Below are 15507 nucleotides of genomic sequence, written 5' to 3'. Positions count from 1 at the left end.
TAAATAAATAAAAATTTAAAAAAAAAAAAAGAAAAAGAAATTAGGCCAAAGGGAAAACAAGGCTCAGAATACTGATTTGTTCATCTGCAACTTAATTGCAATATACCTTGGCTCTTAATCTCAATTTTTAGAAGCTGAAAGCCTTCCTTTTGTTCCTATTGAAGTGCTGCTGATTGTTTTAACGCTGACACTTTCACTTAAGATAATTAATCCATGGCTACAAGTGCCAAGATTTCTAAAAGCAATCAATCTGTTAAATTGGCCGGCTATAGTTTTGCCATAAACAGACCTCCTTCAGTTTCACTGTGCAGCTCAACCAATTCACTTCGGAAGAAAACTTCTGAAAAACCACCTAGTTGGATTAAGTATATTTAGCTTGTTCAGGTTAGGAACTGACCCAGTGTATATGCTGATCAAATGGAAAAGCACAGAGAGGAAGGAATAGGTGAATAGGTTAAACACTTGGAATTATCTAGAAGCTAAAAACCAACTCTTTTTTTTTTTTTTTTTTTGTACCAGGAATTGAACTCCTGCCTGCCAGGCAGGAACTGTGCCGCTGAGCTGTATCCCCAGCCCTAAAATCCAACTTTCAGTGCCTAGTGTGGTACCCAGCTATAATCCCAGAACTCAGTAGATTGAGGCAGGAGGATCGCAACAAGTTCAAGGCCAGCCTGGGCTACACAGCGAGTTCAAAACTAGCCTGGATTACATAGTGAGACCATGTCTATAAATAAACAAACACACCAAGCTTTTGGTCCTGGTTCTATCTTTTACCGGATGTGCGACTCAGTAGCTCACCTCCTGAGCCTCCCTTTCTAATAATAGTACCTACAGCATTGGGTTGTTTCCAGAATTAAATGAGATGGCCTGCAGAGTTATCCAAAGTGTCACCTATTAGTCTTATTGTATGAGAGACAGAATGGATCACAGAAGGATCTTTGGTTCTCCTGCACTGTAATTGTATTGTAACTCGGGGGGGAGGGGGTGCTAATTAGGACACTGGTACAGGTAGAACAGAAGAGATACTGGTAGTTTAAAAGTTATTAATGTGTTTCTATGTTTAGCTTGTCAGGGCACATGGTTTTCACCCTCGTCTTCCTGAAGCAGCCTCCTGCCTAGGGAGATGAAAAGTGTTACAGACAAAAACACAGAGGAAATCCAACTTCTGGTGCTCAAAAATAGGGCTTTTCTGCTCCCTTCCAGCTTATAAAAGCAAACAGAAAGGCTGGCATAGCTCCAGGGCTCCGGTATTCATTAACCAGCTCCGCACAGATCCATGGAGTGAAAGGCCGGGAGGAGAGGCTGCCCCTGTGGGCCACCAGAGCAGGGACAAGAAAAGGAGGCAGAGTCAGGTATGGTGGCCCGCGCTTGTAATCCCAGCTCTCAGGGGACTGAGGCAGGAGGACAACTACAAGTTCAAGGCTGCATAGTGAGTGGGGCTACCTTGGCTACGCAGCGAGACTGTCTAAAAACCCCAAAAGAGCTGGGCACGATGGGGCACGCCTATAATCCCAGCACTTGGGAGGCAGAGGCAGGAAGACCCCTGTGAGTTTGAAGCCAGCCTGGATTTCAGCGAGCTCAAGGCCAACCTGAGCTACAGAGCAAGACTGTCTCAAAAGCAAAGGGCAGGGCGAGGCGCACCACGCCCTGAAATGTGGGTCCGGTTTTTCCCTACTGGAGTTGGTTCCCCACACTCTGTTTGGGTCTCTGCAGAGGAGATGACTCCAGGACTTTGTAAAGCAACCAGCAGAGAGCTGACAACTGTTAAATCTGGTAGCGGAGGCCGTCTTGGTGGTGAGGTGTCTGAGCTGCTCCAGGGCCTGCTGGGAGCAAGGTCATCCACTCCACCCACACACTAACAAGGGACACTGGGGGATGTGGGTCCCCACCCCAGGCCGGAGGGAGGGTGACAGTGGCTCAGTGAGCTGCAGCCAAGAACTGAGTGGAGAGGCAAGATGGCAAAAGAAGAATCCACCACATAGACCTTAACCTTTGGGGCTTCCACCTCCGCCCCTGCCAAATGCAGAACTGGGGGGAGAATCCTCAAAGGCCCCTGGAGTCCTGCTGAACAGTCCTGGAATTCAAGTTAGCATCAAAGCTGAGCCACACATACACACCTTGCAGCATGGATCCAACTTCATTAAACTGCTAGAGACCTAAAGTCTTAGGCAAACCTGGAATCCAAGAACGGCGGTAGCATCATAACATCCCATATTGGACGAGTTTCAGACATGCTACTCTGACAAAAATCCAAGCACTCTGAGAGGCTGAGGCAGGAGGATCCCAAGCTCAAGCCCAGCCTGGACGTCTTAACCACGTAATGAGATCCTGTCTGAGAATAAAAAAATGAAAACAGGGTTGGACATGTAGCTCATTGTGAAGGCTCTGGGTTCTATCTCCAGTGCCATAAAAATAATTTAAAAAATACCCCTCTGGGCTGGGGAGATGGCTCAGTGGAATAAGTGCTTCCCTGGCAAGTGCAGGGGCCTGAGTTCAATCCCTGGTTCCGCAAAAAAAAAAAAAAAAAAAAACACCTCTGCTCTTATACTCAAATAAATCAAACTTTTGTTTTATGGATTTAAAGGTCAGTTGTTAAATTCTAGATTCCTGTTACTCAACAATAATAAAGCAAAATAATTAATGTGTTGACCTGGATGAATCTTGAAATAACAATACTGAGTAGAAGAAGCTGGCCAGGGATGTAGGTCATGGTCTCCCTGGCAAGCCTGAGGTCCTGAGTTTGAATCCTGGTAACAAAAAAAAAAAAGCTGGACATAATCAAGTTCATACTCTAGATTCTGCTTATGTAAAACTATCGATAGCAATATGCAATACAATAACCATTGTAATCATTGTTAATTTCCTAACATCTTGTTTTGAAATTCTGTATTTTTTGTTGGTTTTTTTTCTTTTCTCACTTTAAAATTAAAGGGCTGGGGAGATGGCTCAGTAGAATAAGCGCTTCCCTGGCAAGCGCAAGGACCTGAGTTCAATCCCCGGTTCTGCAAAAAAATAAAATAAGCCAAGAGTGGTGGCACCCACCTGTAATCCCAGCCCTTGGTAGGCTGAGGCAGAAAGATCGTTCCAAGTTTAAGGCCAGCCTGGGCTACAAGGTGAGTTCAAGACCCGCAAAGCAAAACCCCGTTTCAAAAAGGCAAAAATAAATAAAATAAAATCACTTCCTGCCTGCACAGTCTTTGATGTTTTGTTTTATTTTGCTTTGTTTTTGAGACAGAGTCTCACTCTGTGGCTTAGGTTGGCCTTGACCTCACTGGGCAGCCCAGGCTGGCCTCGAACTCCAGTCAATCCTCCTGCCTCAGCCTCCTGAGCACTCGGATCACAGGAGCGCACCGCCACACCTGGCCCTCTCCGCCTGTACTGACAGAAGGCACATCTGTGGTTGTTTGGAAGGGGCCTGGGGACAAAGGGACAATTACAGAATAGGTCCATGGAATTTGGAGGTGATTATGCCCACTGTCTTGAGGGTTGGTTATGATTCCATGAGTGTGTGTGAAGTCAGAACTTACCTAATTGGCTACTTCACACGTGTGCAGCTTATGTCATTTGTACTTCAATAAATCCATTTTAAAAATTAACATTGATTCACTGATTGTACTAAGGACGACTCTTCTCAAAAGGAGAACAATTATCTCTTATCTTGGCTGAGCCCCATTCCCATGCTGATGTACACAGAGCTGGCTAGGACTTTTCAATTGGCTTTAAGCATCATAAATCGCGGTGGAGCAGAGCTGCTGACGTGAGTCTTTGAAGCAGGGCTACAGGGCAGTGTTTCCCTACCCCATAGCTCCCCAAAAGCTTGTGTGAACCGGATGGGGTGGAAAGCCAAGCTCCACACCCCCTGTTGTCCATGTTGTCGGTTGGGATTGAGCCTTGAGATTAAGAGGCTGTGACTCCCCAGGGCATAAAAAATGCACATCAGAACACCTGAAGCACGGGCCCCAAGACACTAGATGCTACCTCAAATTGTAACATGCAGCTCACTCCTTCTGCGCAGCCTTCCCTCTCTGTATTGCAGGGGTGATTCCAGGCCTCCTCCCCAGCCCGCTCACAGCACTTACCTGCTTCCCCAACCCCACAGTCACTCATCCCCGGGCCACTCCCTTCTTTACAAATTAATAAAACCAGGGTTCCATCCTGGGTTGAGGCCTCAGTTAGCCATCAGTCTAGCTGGACTTAGGACCCCCCGAGCTCCCCACAACTACAAATATGCCTTAGTATCTTTAGTCTCACCAGGCATTGCACTGGAAGTGGTAGGTTAGAATTAACTTATTGGAATTCCAATAACGTTTCCATGGAAATACAAATATAAACTTCACCGAGGGCTGGTGAGATAGCTCAATGGACTAAGTGCCTGCTTAGGTAAGCACAGGGACCAGGACTTGATGCCCGGCACCACAGGCCCTGCCAGCCCTGCCCCTGGGCATGCTGAGCTGGCCACCAAGTCCGGGTGTGGTGGCACAAGCCTGCAATTCCAGCACTGGGAAGGCTAAAAACAGGAGGATCACTCCAAATCCAAGTCATGTAGTGAGACCCTGCTCCAAATACATAAAAAAAAATAATGATAAAATAAAAAATAAACTTCACTGATCCACAAGGTTCGGGAAGGACTTTGTATAGGATTGAACCCAGGACCTTTGCACTGAGCTACAGCCAGCCACACATCCCTTCCTTTTTTGACAGGGTCTCATCAAGCTGCTAAATTGCCCAGGCTGCGCTCAAACTTGTGCTTCTCCTGCCTCAGCCTCCACAGTGCTGAGATTACGGGTGTACACCACCATACTCAATTTAAAAATATTAAACTTTACAAAGTTAAAGAAACTTTTATGTATTGCTTCATTTATCAACTTTAGCTGAAAATACATATTGAAATTTTAATTCCTATTATATATGAGAGGAAAAACAACAAAAGCATGTATAGGGATGTACATACAAGGTATGTGCATGGGTGTACGTGTGTGTATGGGTGTGGGTGTGAGTGTGTGTATGCACATGGACTCTAAAAAATGCCCAACCAGCCAGGTGTGGTGTGCACCCCTGTAATCTCAGCACTCAAGAGGCTGAGGTAGGAGGATCACTCTCAGTTGGAGGCCAGCCTGAGCTACATGGTGAAATCCTTTCTGAAAATGAACAAAAATAAATAAATAATAAGAGCTTAACTTTCTGAGGGTCAAAATAGTGAAATCAAATTGGCTAGATTCGAATAAAAAGCAGTCATCCCATACAGAAATGTTAAGGTGATTTTTTTTTTTTTTTTAGTAATTTTCCAACCAGATTTTATTTTATTTTATTTATTCATTTATTCGTGTGTGGATGGCTCAGCCCACCCTGGGGGCGGGGCTGGCACAGCATGTGGTGTCAGGGATCGAACCACAGTCCCTGTACACTTGTCTGACCTTGCCTAAGCAGGCCCTTTAGACTGCTGAGCTATCTCGTAGACCCTAAGGTGACTTGTATCTTACCCCATTGATGTATTCATGCTTCAAGAGACTTCAGTGTCACAGATTTAAGTAACCACGTTCTCATTCATGTAGCAGCACTTGAGATGCTGTTTTCTGTTTGTTATTTTCCTTTTAAGATGCTTTGCCACTAACATACACTGTCACTAGGGCCACTTGAGAGCATCTGTCACAGTCACAAGGGGTGAAAGGCAGTTCTCTCACCTCCGGCATGGTTACCGGAGAAAACGCGGCAGAAATGAGTACTAGGGCTGGTGAGATGGCTCAGTGGTCTAAAGCACCTACTTGGAACAAGCTTAGCAAAGCATCGGGGACCGCGGTTCAATCCCCCAGCACCACATGCCAGCCAGCCCCGCCCCCTGGTGGGCTGAGCTGGCCTCTCTCTCTCTCTCTCTCTCTCTCTCTCTCTCTCTCTCTCTCTCTCAAATAAATAAAATTAAAAAAAAAAAGAAAGAAATGAGTACTAGCTTTTTTGAAAGCTAAACAAAAACGCTTAAAACTAATGTTTTTCAAAAAAAGAAAAAGTGATGTTTTTCATTATTTGGTAGGGTTATTTTCATTGTAAATGGAGTAAGAATTGAATTTTTATTTATTTGTTTGTTTGTTTATTTAATTTTGAGACAGGGTCTCCAGATGAAGTTCAGGCTGGTCTCAAACTGGCAACGATCCTCCTGCCTCAGCCTCCTGAGTGCTGGGATTACGGGGATGCATCACCACACCCGGCTGGAACAGGAATTTCAGAAATCAATACCAAATCTAATATGATAATTTCCATGCAGATCTCTAAATGTCGTACCTCTTAGCCTTCTGCAGACCTTCTAGAAAGCGAACTCCGTAACTCAGCATAAAGAAAGTGTGGCAGCGCAGCCATAAGCAAAAGCCCTTGCCATGGAGCCATCTGTGCATTTGGAAAGATTACCGAGGACCAACCCCGCTTGCGTACGCAGGTGTACATTCTTGTGCACATCTTAAAATTCAAAACGTTTTGTTTTCAGGGCACACTGAACTAGCGTACAGCAAGTCCGACGCCATATCCCAGTACCATTGCAGCTCTGGAATCCAAAGCTGACTTTAGATTCTAAAATTGAGCTCTCTTCTTTTATGTGGTACGAGGTTCTCAAGGCTGAATTTCAGAGAACGCGGAGCTGGACGGCCAATTCCGGCTCTAACTCAGATTCGTGCAAGGACCCCTTCGTGGTGGAGAGGACAAACGCTCAAACTCCTGGCCCTGCCTTGACTTCCTGTGGTTAACATGAGCAGCGATGGAGACAGAGGCCAAGTCACCAGCCAGGGTGGAGTCTCCAGGAGGAGAAGACAAGAAACCACCCTCTGGTGGGGGAACTTCTGGCAGGGGCAGGGCCAAGCGTCCACAGTGGACTTTCTTTCTCTAGGTCTGAGCTGCAGGGTTCGTCCTGAGGGAAGTGTTCCTCCTACACAGCAACTGTGTGGTTAGCGTGGAGAGACCCAGCTCCAATTCTAGAGTGGATTATAGTTGGCTTAAACCAATTACTAAACCCTAGCTTTCTTGGTCACCGTGATCTTTCCCAGATAGGCCCACAATGAAGTGTTTTGTTTTGGTTTGTTTTTGAGACAGGGCCTCTCTATGCAGCTCAGTGTGGCTTTCAACTCACTATCGAGCCCAAGCTGGTCTCAGACTCTAAGGATCCTCCTACCTCAGCCTCCCTGAGTCTGAGGATTACAGGTAACAGTATGGTTTATAAGGACTAGCTGCAGAGACATTGGGCCGTCTGGGCAGGGAGTGGTTTCCCTTCCCACCATCGGGTGTTCCTCCAGACAGCTTCTCCTGGCTGTAAGGACGCAGGAGGTCAGACCTGGTTACCGTAGTAGCCATTCCCTTACCAGAGTGAGGCCTGTAGCTGGCAGGAGTTGACTTCGTCGGTAATAAAACCTTTGCAGGGGCTGGGAACGTAGGCCAGGGGTAGCTGGAGTGCTTGTCTAACATGCTCAGTGCCCCAAGCCGGAGCTCCAGCACTGCAAAATAAGGAAATTGAAATAAATAAATCAAACTGGGACAGCAGAGGGCAGAGAAAAATGGAAATGAGTTAAATGAGTTAATTGGCTGAGCTATGGGATCAAAACATAACTGAAATTAGATTCCATTATATAAACCCAACCCCACCTTTTCGTTTTGTCTTTTTTTGTTTGTTTTCGGAACCAGGGCTCAAACTCAGGCCCTTGCGCTTGTCAGGGAAACGCTTACTCAGCTGAGCCATCTTCCTGGCCCTTTGTTTTGTCTTGTCTTGTCTTATTTTGTTGAGATAGGATCTCAATATGCAGTTGAAGGTGGTCTGGAACTCATAGCAATCCTGCCTCAGAGCTCAGTGCTAGATTATGGGCATGTGCCATGTCTGGCATCCCTTTCTTTCTTGTTTAAGTGGATTTAAAGAAAAAAACAACAACTTTACTAGGGCCAGTGAGATAGCTCAGCGGACTAAAGAACCTACTTAGGCAAGCTTAGGCGAGCTCAGGGACCAAGGTTCAATCTCTGGCACCACATGCTATGCCATCCCTGCCCCCAGGGCAGGCGAGCTCGCCAGAGTCCAGGCGTGGTGGCACATGCCTACAATCCCAGCACTGGGGAGGCTGAAAGCAGGAGGATCGCTATGAGTTCGAGCTCAGTAGCATGACCCTGTAACAACCAAATATATTTTTAAAAAATTGAGAACTGAATTCTAAACATGAAATATAAGTTCTGATCATGTTATAAGGATTGCTCAGCCTTAAAGATGATCAAATATTTAATAAAGGATACTAGGCGTGGTGGCACACACCTGTAATCCCAGCATTCAGAAAGCTGAGGCAGGAGGATCCCTGCAAGCTCAAGGCCAGCCTGGGCTACCTAGTGAGTTCAAGGCCTGCCTGAACTGCCTATTAAGTCCCTGTCTCAAAAAGGCCTGGGGCTGAGGAGATGGCTCAGTAGAATGAGCACTTCCCTGGCAAGCGCAAGGGTCTGAGTTCAATCCCCAGTTCCACAAAAAATAAATAAAAAGACAGGCCAGTTTGAGCTTTACACTATGTGAAGCCATCTGAACTACATAGCAAGACTCTGTCTCAAAGAAAGAAAGAACTTAAGTTCTATGTTATGGAAATTTTGGCACAACTTTTAAAGTGCAGCCATCTAGGGGAGGGACGGTACCCATATGCATGGTTCTGGAGCTTCTGAGGGTCCCTAGAAAGGTCACCCAGTGATTCATAAGCCACCGTGGCATAGTCCCCAGGAAGACATCTTCTGTTGCTCTGTGCAGCCATCCCCCCTTGAAGGCAGTGGCTCTCACTGTCCCCCACTTGGGTTTAGGGAGGGAAATGACAGGGACATGGACAGAGTATTAATTCAGCTTGTTCCTGGGCTGAGCAATCTCTATGCATCACCTAGTTTTCTTCTAGTAACTGCTATTATTATCCGATTTATTTATTTATTTAGGTTTTTTTTTTTTTTTTTTTTTGAGACAGGGCCTCACTCTGCAGTCCAGGCTGGCTCTCAACTCTCAGTGATCCTCCTGCCTCAGCCTCCTAAGGGCCAGGATCACAGGCATGCACCACCTCTCCCAGCCCAATTCCCGTCTTACAGATGCAAGTCCCTAGGGTTGGAGGAGCTTGGAGACCTGCCTGGGCTCACATAGCTGGCAGGCGACAGGGCTAGGACTTGGGCTCCTGGGGCCGTCTCCAAGGGTAAAGGCTGCCCTGGTAACATTGGTTATGGTGGAGGAAGCCGCACAGGACGGCCAGAGCCTCTGAGGCACAGAGGAGCTGCAACCAGTGTTTCTCCTTCTCTAGGCAACAAAACCAGCAAACAAGCTGCACACTGACTTCCGCATCAACTATATGCAGCTGAGCATCGTTTATTTCTGATTAGAAATGTCCCAACCAGCTCTGCTTTAGGAAGGAGAAGGATCAAGATGGCTTCCAAATGTGCCCCCCTCAGACTGTCCTCGAGGGTGCTGGGTCGCAGTCAGCTATGGGGAGAGGGCAGGACAGGAGCCAAAAGGGGGACACAAGAGAGACTTGAAGGACCCGGGATGACAGCCTTTGGGGCTGGAACAAGGGAGTGACTCAGACGAGTACCCCAATGATGAAGGTGATCTGAGAAATGGCATGCTTCAGACCAGGGATGCCACCAATCCCCAGAAGAGATCATTAGATAGTACATGATGGGTAGAGCCCAGGGTCGGGATGGCCAAGTCGGCAGGAATACACTCTCTAGGTGTCCCCTCCAGAAAAGAGCCCAAGGGGGAGCTGTGAGCATCGTGGCAAAACCTGGACACAAAGAGAAGTCGATGATACCTAATATGTTTTTGTTCATTTGGCATCAGCTTCATTCGCATGACGTCATGTCAGCGTCCCCTGTGGGGTCGGTGTCCTCTGTGAGAAAGGTGAAGTTTGCAAAGGGGAGGAACTATCCGAGGTCTCCCTTCATCTGTCCCATCTCTGACATCTGGAACTCGATAGCTCCCGTAGGGAAGGAATGGAGATGAAATCTGGAGACTGATAATAGTTTTTGGGGCTTCTTGGTCCGGGTATAGAAGCCTGAAAAGCTGGTTGGTTTTTAAGATGATCAGAGTGAGTCAGACTCTGGAAATCCTAGAATCGCAAGAGCAGAACTGGCCAGGCGTGGTGGTACACGCGTGAATCCCAGCACTCATGGGGCCAAGGCAGGAGGATCGCTGCCAGTTTGAGGGTGGCCTGGGCTCCAAAGTGAGTTGTAACCCAGCCAGAGCTGAGACCCTGCCTCAAAAAGACAAAAGGAAAGAACAAAATTGATTCTCTGACTAGCCATAACTTTCATAAATTGATCCAAAAATAAATAAATAGGCTGTTTATCAGAGCCGATTATCATAAATAATGGCTCCAGAACTTTTTCCACATCTTACATCATATATAAAAACATTAATTCACTTAACATTCACTAACACCCTGACCTTTGTTGGGCACTGTTCTAGGAGAACGGAGACTGAATAGGACAGCTGGGTGAGGTGACACATGCCTGTAATCTCAGCACTTGGGAGGCTGAGGCAGGAGGTTCCCCATGAGCTTGAGGCCAGCCTGAGCTACGTAGTGAGATCAGAACCAATCTGAACCACATAGTGAGACCCCATTTCAAAAAGAGAAGAAAAGAGTGGACAGGGCACAGGCCTTGTCTTCAAAAACTTTATTGTCTATTGGAGAAAATAAAATGCTACGTGCCAGGCACTAAGATGGAAAGACACTAAGAACCCTGCCGGGAGCTTCACCAAGAGAGTACTGGAGCGAGGCTGCAAAGGTGAGTAGTGAGTAGCTCCGGAAGTCCCCTTTCTCAAGTGTCTTCGATCACATTGTTGCGCCTGCCTTGAAGTTCTGACCTGATTCGAGACGTTCACCTGTGAGAGCCAGAAGTAGCGCGGTGCCAGCTCTGGTGAAGGCCGTGGCTGAGCACACGTGGCCATGTTGTGATTTGACAGAACTTGGGGGTCAATGTGTGTGTGTGTGTGTGTGTGTGTGTGTGTGTGTGTGGTTTGTTTGTTTTTGTCTTCTTGAGACAGGGTTTCGCTGTGCAGTTCAGTCCTGCCTCAGCCTCCCGAGTTCAGGGATTATGGGCATGTGCCACCACGACTGGCACTGTCAACATTTGGAATTGATTCAGGACATCAAAACTGACATGAACTGCCTCAAAAAGTGGCAAGAAGCCTGAGGTAGTGGCCCGTGCCTGTAATCCCAGCACTTGGGAGGCTGAGGCAGGAGGATTGTTGGGAGTTCGAGACCAGCCTGGGCCACAAAGTGGCAAGAACAATGGAATAAGTGTGTTCAAAGTACAGGGGAGTGTTTGGGTGGGATTAATGGTGTGCCTTTTATGCTATAATTTTTATTTACGTACTCATCCCACGTTGATCACCCTTTGTAAAGAATAGCCATTACCCGTAGGGCTGAGTTGGATCCCTAAAGGAAGAGCCTGTGGCTCCCAAATTTGAGCCCCAGGTCTTACGCAGGAGTGCTCAGCAGGGCTCGCTAGGTGGCTGAGGACTCGCTATGGTGCTGCCAACAGAGCTTGCTAGAAATCTGTCCCCACAGTGTATGCCACCACACACTCACCTGAAGGGGACACCAGGAGCCCACCTGGGCTGCCCCTTGGGCAACAGGAGCTGGGCACTGGGGATGTCCCGGGCGCTGCGGAAGGGCCTGGTGGTGGAAGGAGCACACAGGAATTCAGGCACCGGCCAGGAACCTAGACGTGGGCTCCTTTCCCACGCAGTGTCTCTGCAGCATCCTCCATTGACGAGATTTCCACACTAGTTGACTCAAAAGCCCAGATCCATGTTCACAGAACAGGCAAAAAGGTTGAAATTCGAGGCAATAGTCCATCCATACCTGGCACACAGGAACTGGCGAAGATAGATTTTGACTGGAACATCGTGGGAAAGGTATTTGCAAACTACAGTCAATCTTTCCAAGCATTGTATCTAACAAACTCTTATATAGCGGGTATACAACTACCAAATGATTTCTGACCCTCAGAATTGTGCCAGCCCATTATTTTTTTTTTTTTTCAGGTTTTGTGGTTTCTTGTTTGTCTGTTTTAAGACAGGGTTTTACCATGTAGTGCGTGCTGGCCTTGAACTCACTTTGTAGCCCAGACTGGCCTTGAACTCATGGATCCTCCTGCCTCAGCCTCCCAAGTGCTGAAATTATAGGCGTGTGACACCACAACTGGCCACTGGTCAAATTCCTCGTGGGGATCTGATACAGATACAGATGCATATAGAGGTACATACAGGTCTCAGTTCTTTTACCTCCCCTTTCCTCCCCTCTTCCCATCTTTTTTTTTTTTTTTTTGCAGAACTGGGAATTGAACTCAGGCCCTTGCGCTTGCCAGGGAAGCGCTTATTCTACTGAGCCATCTCCCCAGCCCCCCCCTTCCATCTTTTGATCTTTCCATTTGAAAAAGATTTCTCTCCCTCCTACCTATTATCTATCCTTTTGTTACTTACATTTTGAATTTCTCACAGAAGAGATGTTGTGACACTTAAACTTGTGTGTCTGATTTATCTCACTTAAATGTAGGCTCTTAAAATGTCCCCATTTTTCTACAAATGACTCAAAATGCATCCTTCTCTGTGGCAAAGTGGTAGTCCATTGTGGGTACGTCTCGTATTTTCTTTATCTGTGTGTCTCTTGGTGGACATGGAGACTGCTTCCAAGATTTAGCTGCTATGGGCTGCGCTGCTGTAAACACAAATGGCAATTAAGATCAAAAGCTTTGGAGCTGCCAAACCTGACTGCAGTCTAGCCAGACCACTCACTTATTACGTGTATCAACAGAAGTAAATTACTCTGCAGCCCTGCCTCCATTTGCTCATCTGTAAAATGAGATGGGATCTCCTGTGTAGGATTCTGGTGGCAATTCGCTGAGATAATATATTTGAATTTCTTATCCCAATGCACATCAATATTAGAAAACTGATAATACTAGCAACAATGAGAATGATTATTATTTTGTATTATTTATCATTTTATTTATTTGGTATGGGGTCTTGTTAGGCAGAGCAGACTTTCAGTGATCCTCCTGTCTCAGCCTCCCCAGTGCTGGGATTACAGGTGTGTGCCACCTGGGGCCAGCACAGCGTGCCTGGGGTTCCAGGGCTGGTGTGGCATGTGGTACCAGGGATCAAACTTAGGACCTTGCACTTGCCAGGCAGGTGCATAGACTGCTGAGCTATCTCCCCAGCCCAAGAATAATCATTCTAACAATTAGAAATAACTTATGTTTTAGGAAAGACAATGGCTTTAAAATGTTACTTATTCACCTAAAAGATAATCTTTATTAATTAAATCTTAGAATTTGAGAAACAGGGATGGGTGCAGGTCTGTCATCCCAGCACTAGAGAGGCTGGGGCAGAAGGATCATTGCAAGTGTGAGGCCAGCTAGGGCTACAAAGTGAGTTCGAGGCCAGCCTAAACTGTATGGTAAACCCTGACTCAAAAAGACAAAAGACGAACAAATGAATGTGGGAAAGGGATTGGTGACAAGTCTCACAGTAAACAATCTAGCAACTATACCACTCTTCCCTGCACTTTCGAAGGCCTCATTTTTATACTGTTGTAGCACTTGCCTCGTTCTCTCCTATAGTCAGCCACGGCAAGGAGGGTCTTCACTAGACGTCTTCAAAAGCAAGACTAACGGCCACTTTTCTCTTCCCATCAGACTTCTAGAAACTATGTCTTTTGCATGTAGTAGGCACTCACAGATTCGCCAAAATGTAAGTTTCTTATTTTTGTTAGTCTTTCCTTGTTATTACACATGTTGAAATTTTTGCAAACTCCTTATGAAGTTTTAGAGATACAACAAGCCTATAATCCCAGCACTCAGGAGGCTGAGGTAGGAGGGTTGCTTCCAGTATGAGGCCAACCTGGGCTTCAAAGTGAGCTCAAGGCCAGCCTGCACTACATAGTGAGGCCGAGAGAGAGAGAGAGAGAGAGAGAGAGAGAGAGAGAGAGAGAGAGACAGAGACAGAGACAGAGACAGAGACAGACACACAGAGATACAACAAAAAGTTTTAATAGTTTTGTTTTATAGAAGAATACCTTGAGACAGAGTGAGCTGACTGCCTAAAATGACACAGCTAATTACAGGACAAACCTGGGACTAGAACTTAAAAGTCTTAGCTTGTCTGTCTCTATATTCACTATTTTTCACATATTGTGCTCTTATAGACAGGCAAATTAGGCAGAAGGTAGCAGGCAGCAAGAGAGGTTCTGGGCATGACCAGGCCTTGGGCCAGTAAGCAGGAGCAGGGAGATAGCTCAGAAGAATAAGCACCTGCCTGCCAAGCGCAGGGTCCTGAGTTCAATCCCAGTACTGAAAAAAAAAAAAAAGATAAAAAGTGTTTAGGGGACTTGCTGGTTAGCTCCGTTCTTAAAGTGCCTGCTCTGGCAAACCCAGTCAGGTGCAGGGGACAGCAGTTCAATCCCCAGACCCGCCCTTAAGGCAGCCTGAGCCAGAAAAAAAAAAAAATCCTCCAGTAAGCAGGAGCCTGAGTCAAGAGTTAATAAGAACCAGATAGACAATGAATCCAGGGATGTGAAAAGCAGGGTACAAGCACGGTGATGGCTAATCTCTCTGACAACTTCTGTTCCTGTGTATCTGGAAAAGTTTTTCCTTCTCCCTTTGTGCTTTTAATAAACCACTTAGATAGCCTAACCTAGAGGCCAAGAGACACCCGCAGACATAAACTTGCTACATGCCTTGATTTCTCATCAGCCCATTTCTAATTTAAGTGAGTTTGCTTTAGTCCTACAAGTTGTCCTTAGCTGACTCAGAGTGTCTAAACCCTGGTCATTTTTTGGTATTAAAAACTCCTAGACAAAGGCAGTCATAGTGGTGCACACCTGTAATCCCAGTGCTCAGGAGGCTGAGACAAGGGGGATCACCTACCAGTTTGAGATCAGCCTAAACTATATAGCAAGACTGTCTCAAAAACAATAAAACAAAAACCAAAAGAATCTCCTAGACAAAAAATCCTGTTGGCAACCCACTTTTGGGTCCCCTCCCAACTCCTGAGAACTATTTCTCTCTTAATAAACATCCTTCCTGGGGGTTGGAGAGATAGCTCAGCAGTCTAAGTGCCTGCCTGGCAAGTACAGTGACCTGAGTTCAGATTCCTGGTACTGCACGCTGCACCGATGTGCTGGCCCTGCAGCTGCATAGCAAGACCCTGTATCCAATAAATAAATTTTAAAATTCTTTTAAAAAATAAAATAACCATACCTCCTGTCTGCCTCCTTTGTCCTCCGACTTCAATCTTTGATTTCCTAAGACCCAGTTACAGTTACAGTGTGAGACTATTCTGGACTCTATAGTTCTGTAAATTAAGCACATATCTTTGCTTCCAAAGACCTGATAATATTTTTAGGGAGAAGTAAAAATAATCTAATGAACACAAAGCAAAATGATCAGGATATGATAGGAAACTGAGGCCCCTATTGAGCTGCTGCTATTCAGTACAATTGCACGGTACCCCATTCAGTGAATCAATCATAT

The sequence above is a fragment of the Octodon degus genome, unplaced genomic scaffold, assembly GCF_000260255.1.
Source record: "Octodon degus isolate 3935 unplaced genomic scaffold, OctDeg1.0 scaffold00018, whole genome shotgun sequence".
NCBI classification, from domain to species: domain Eukaryota; kingdom Metazoa; phylum Chordata; class Mammalia; order Rodentia; family Octodontidae; genus Octodon; species Octodon degus.
Note: the sequence above shows the minus strand (reverse complement) of the source record.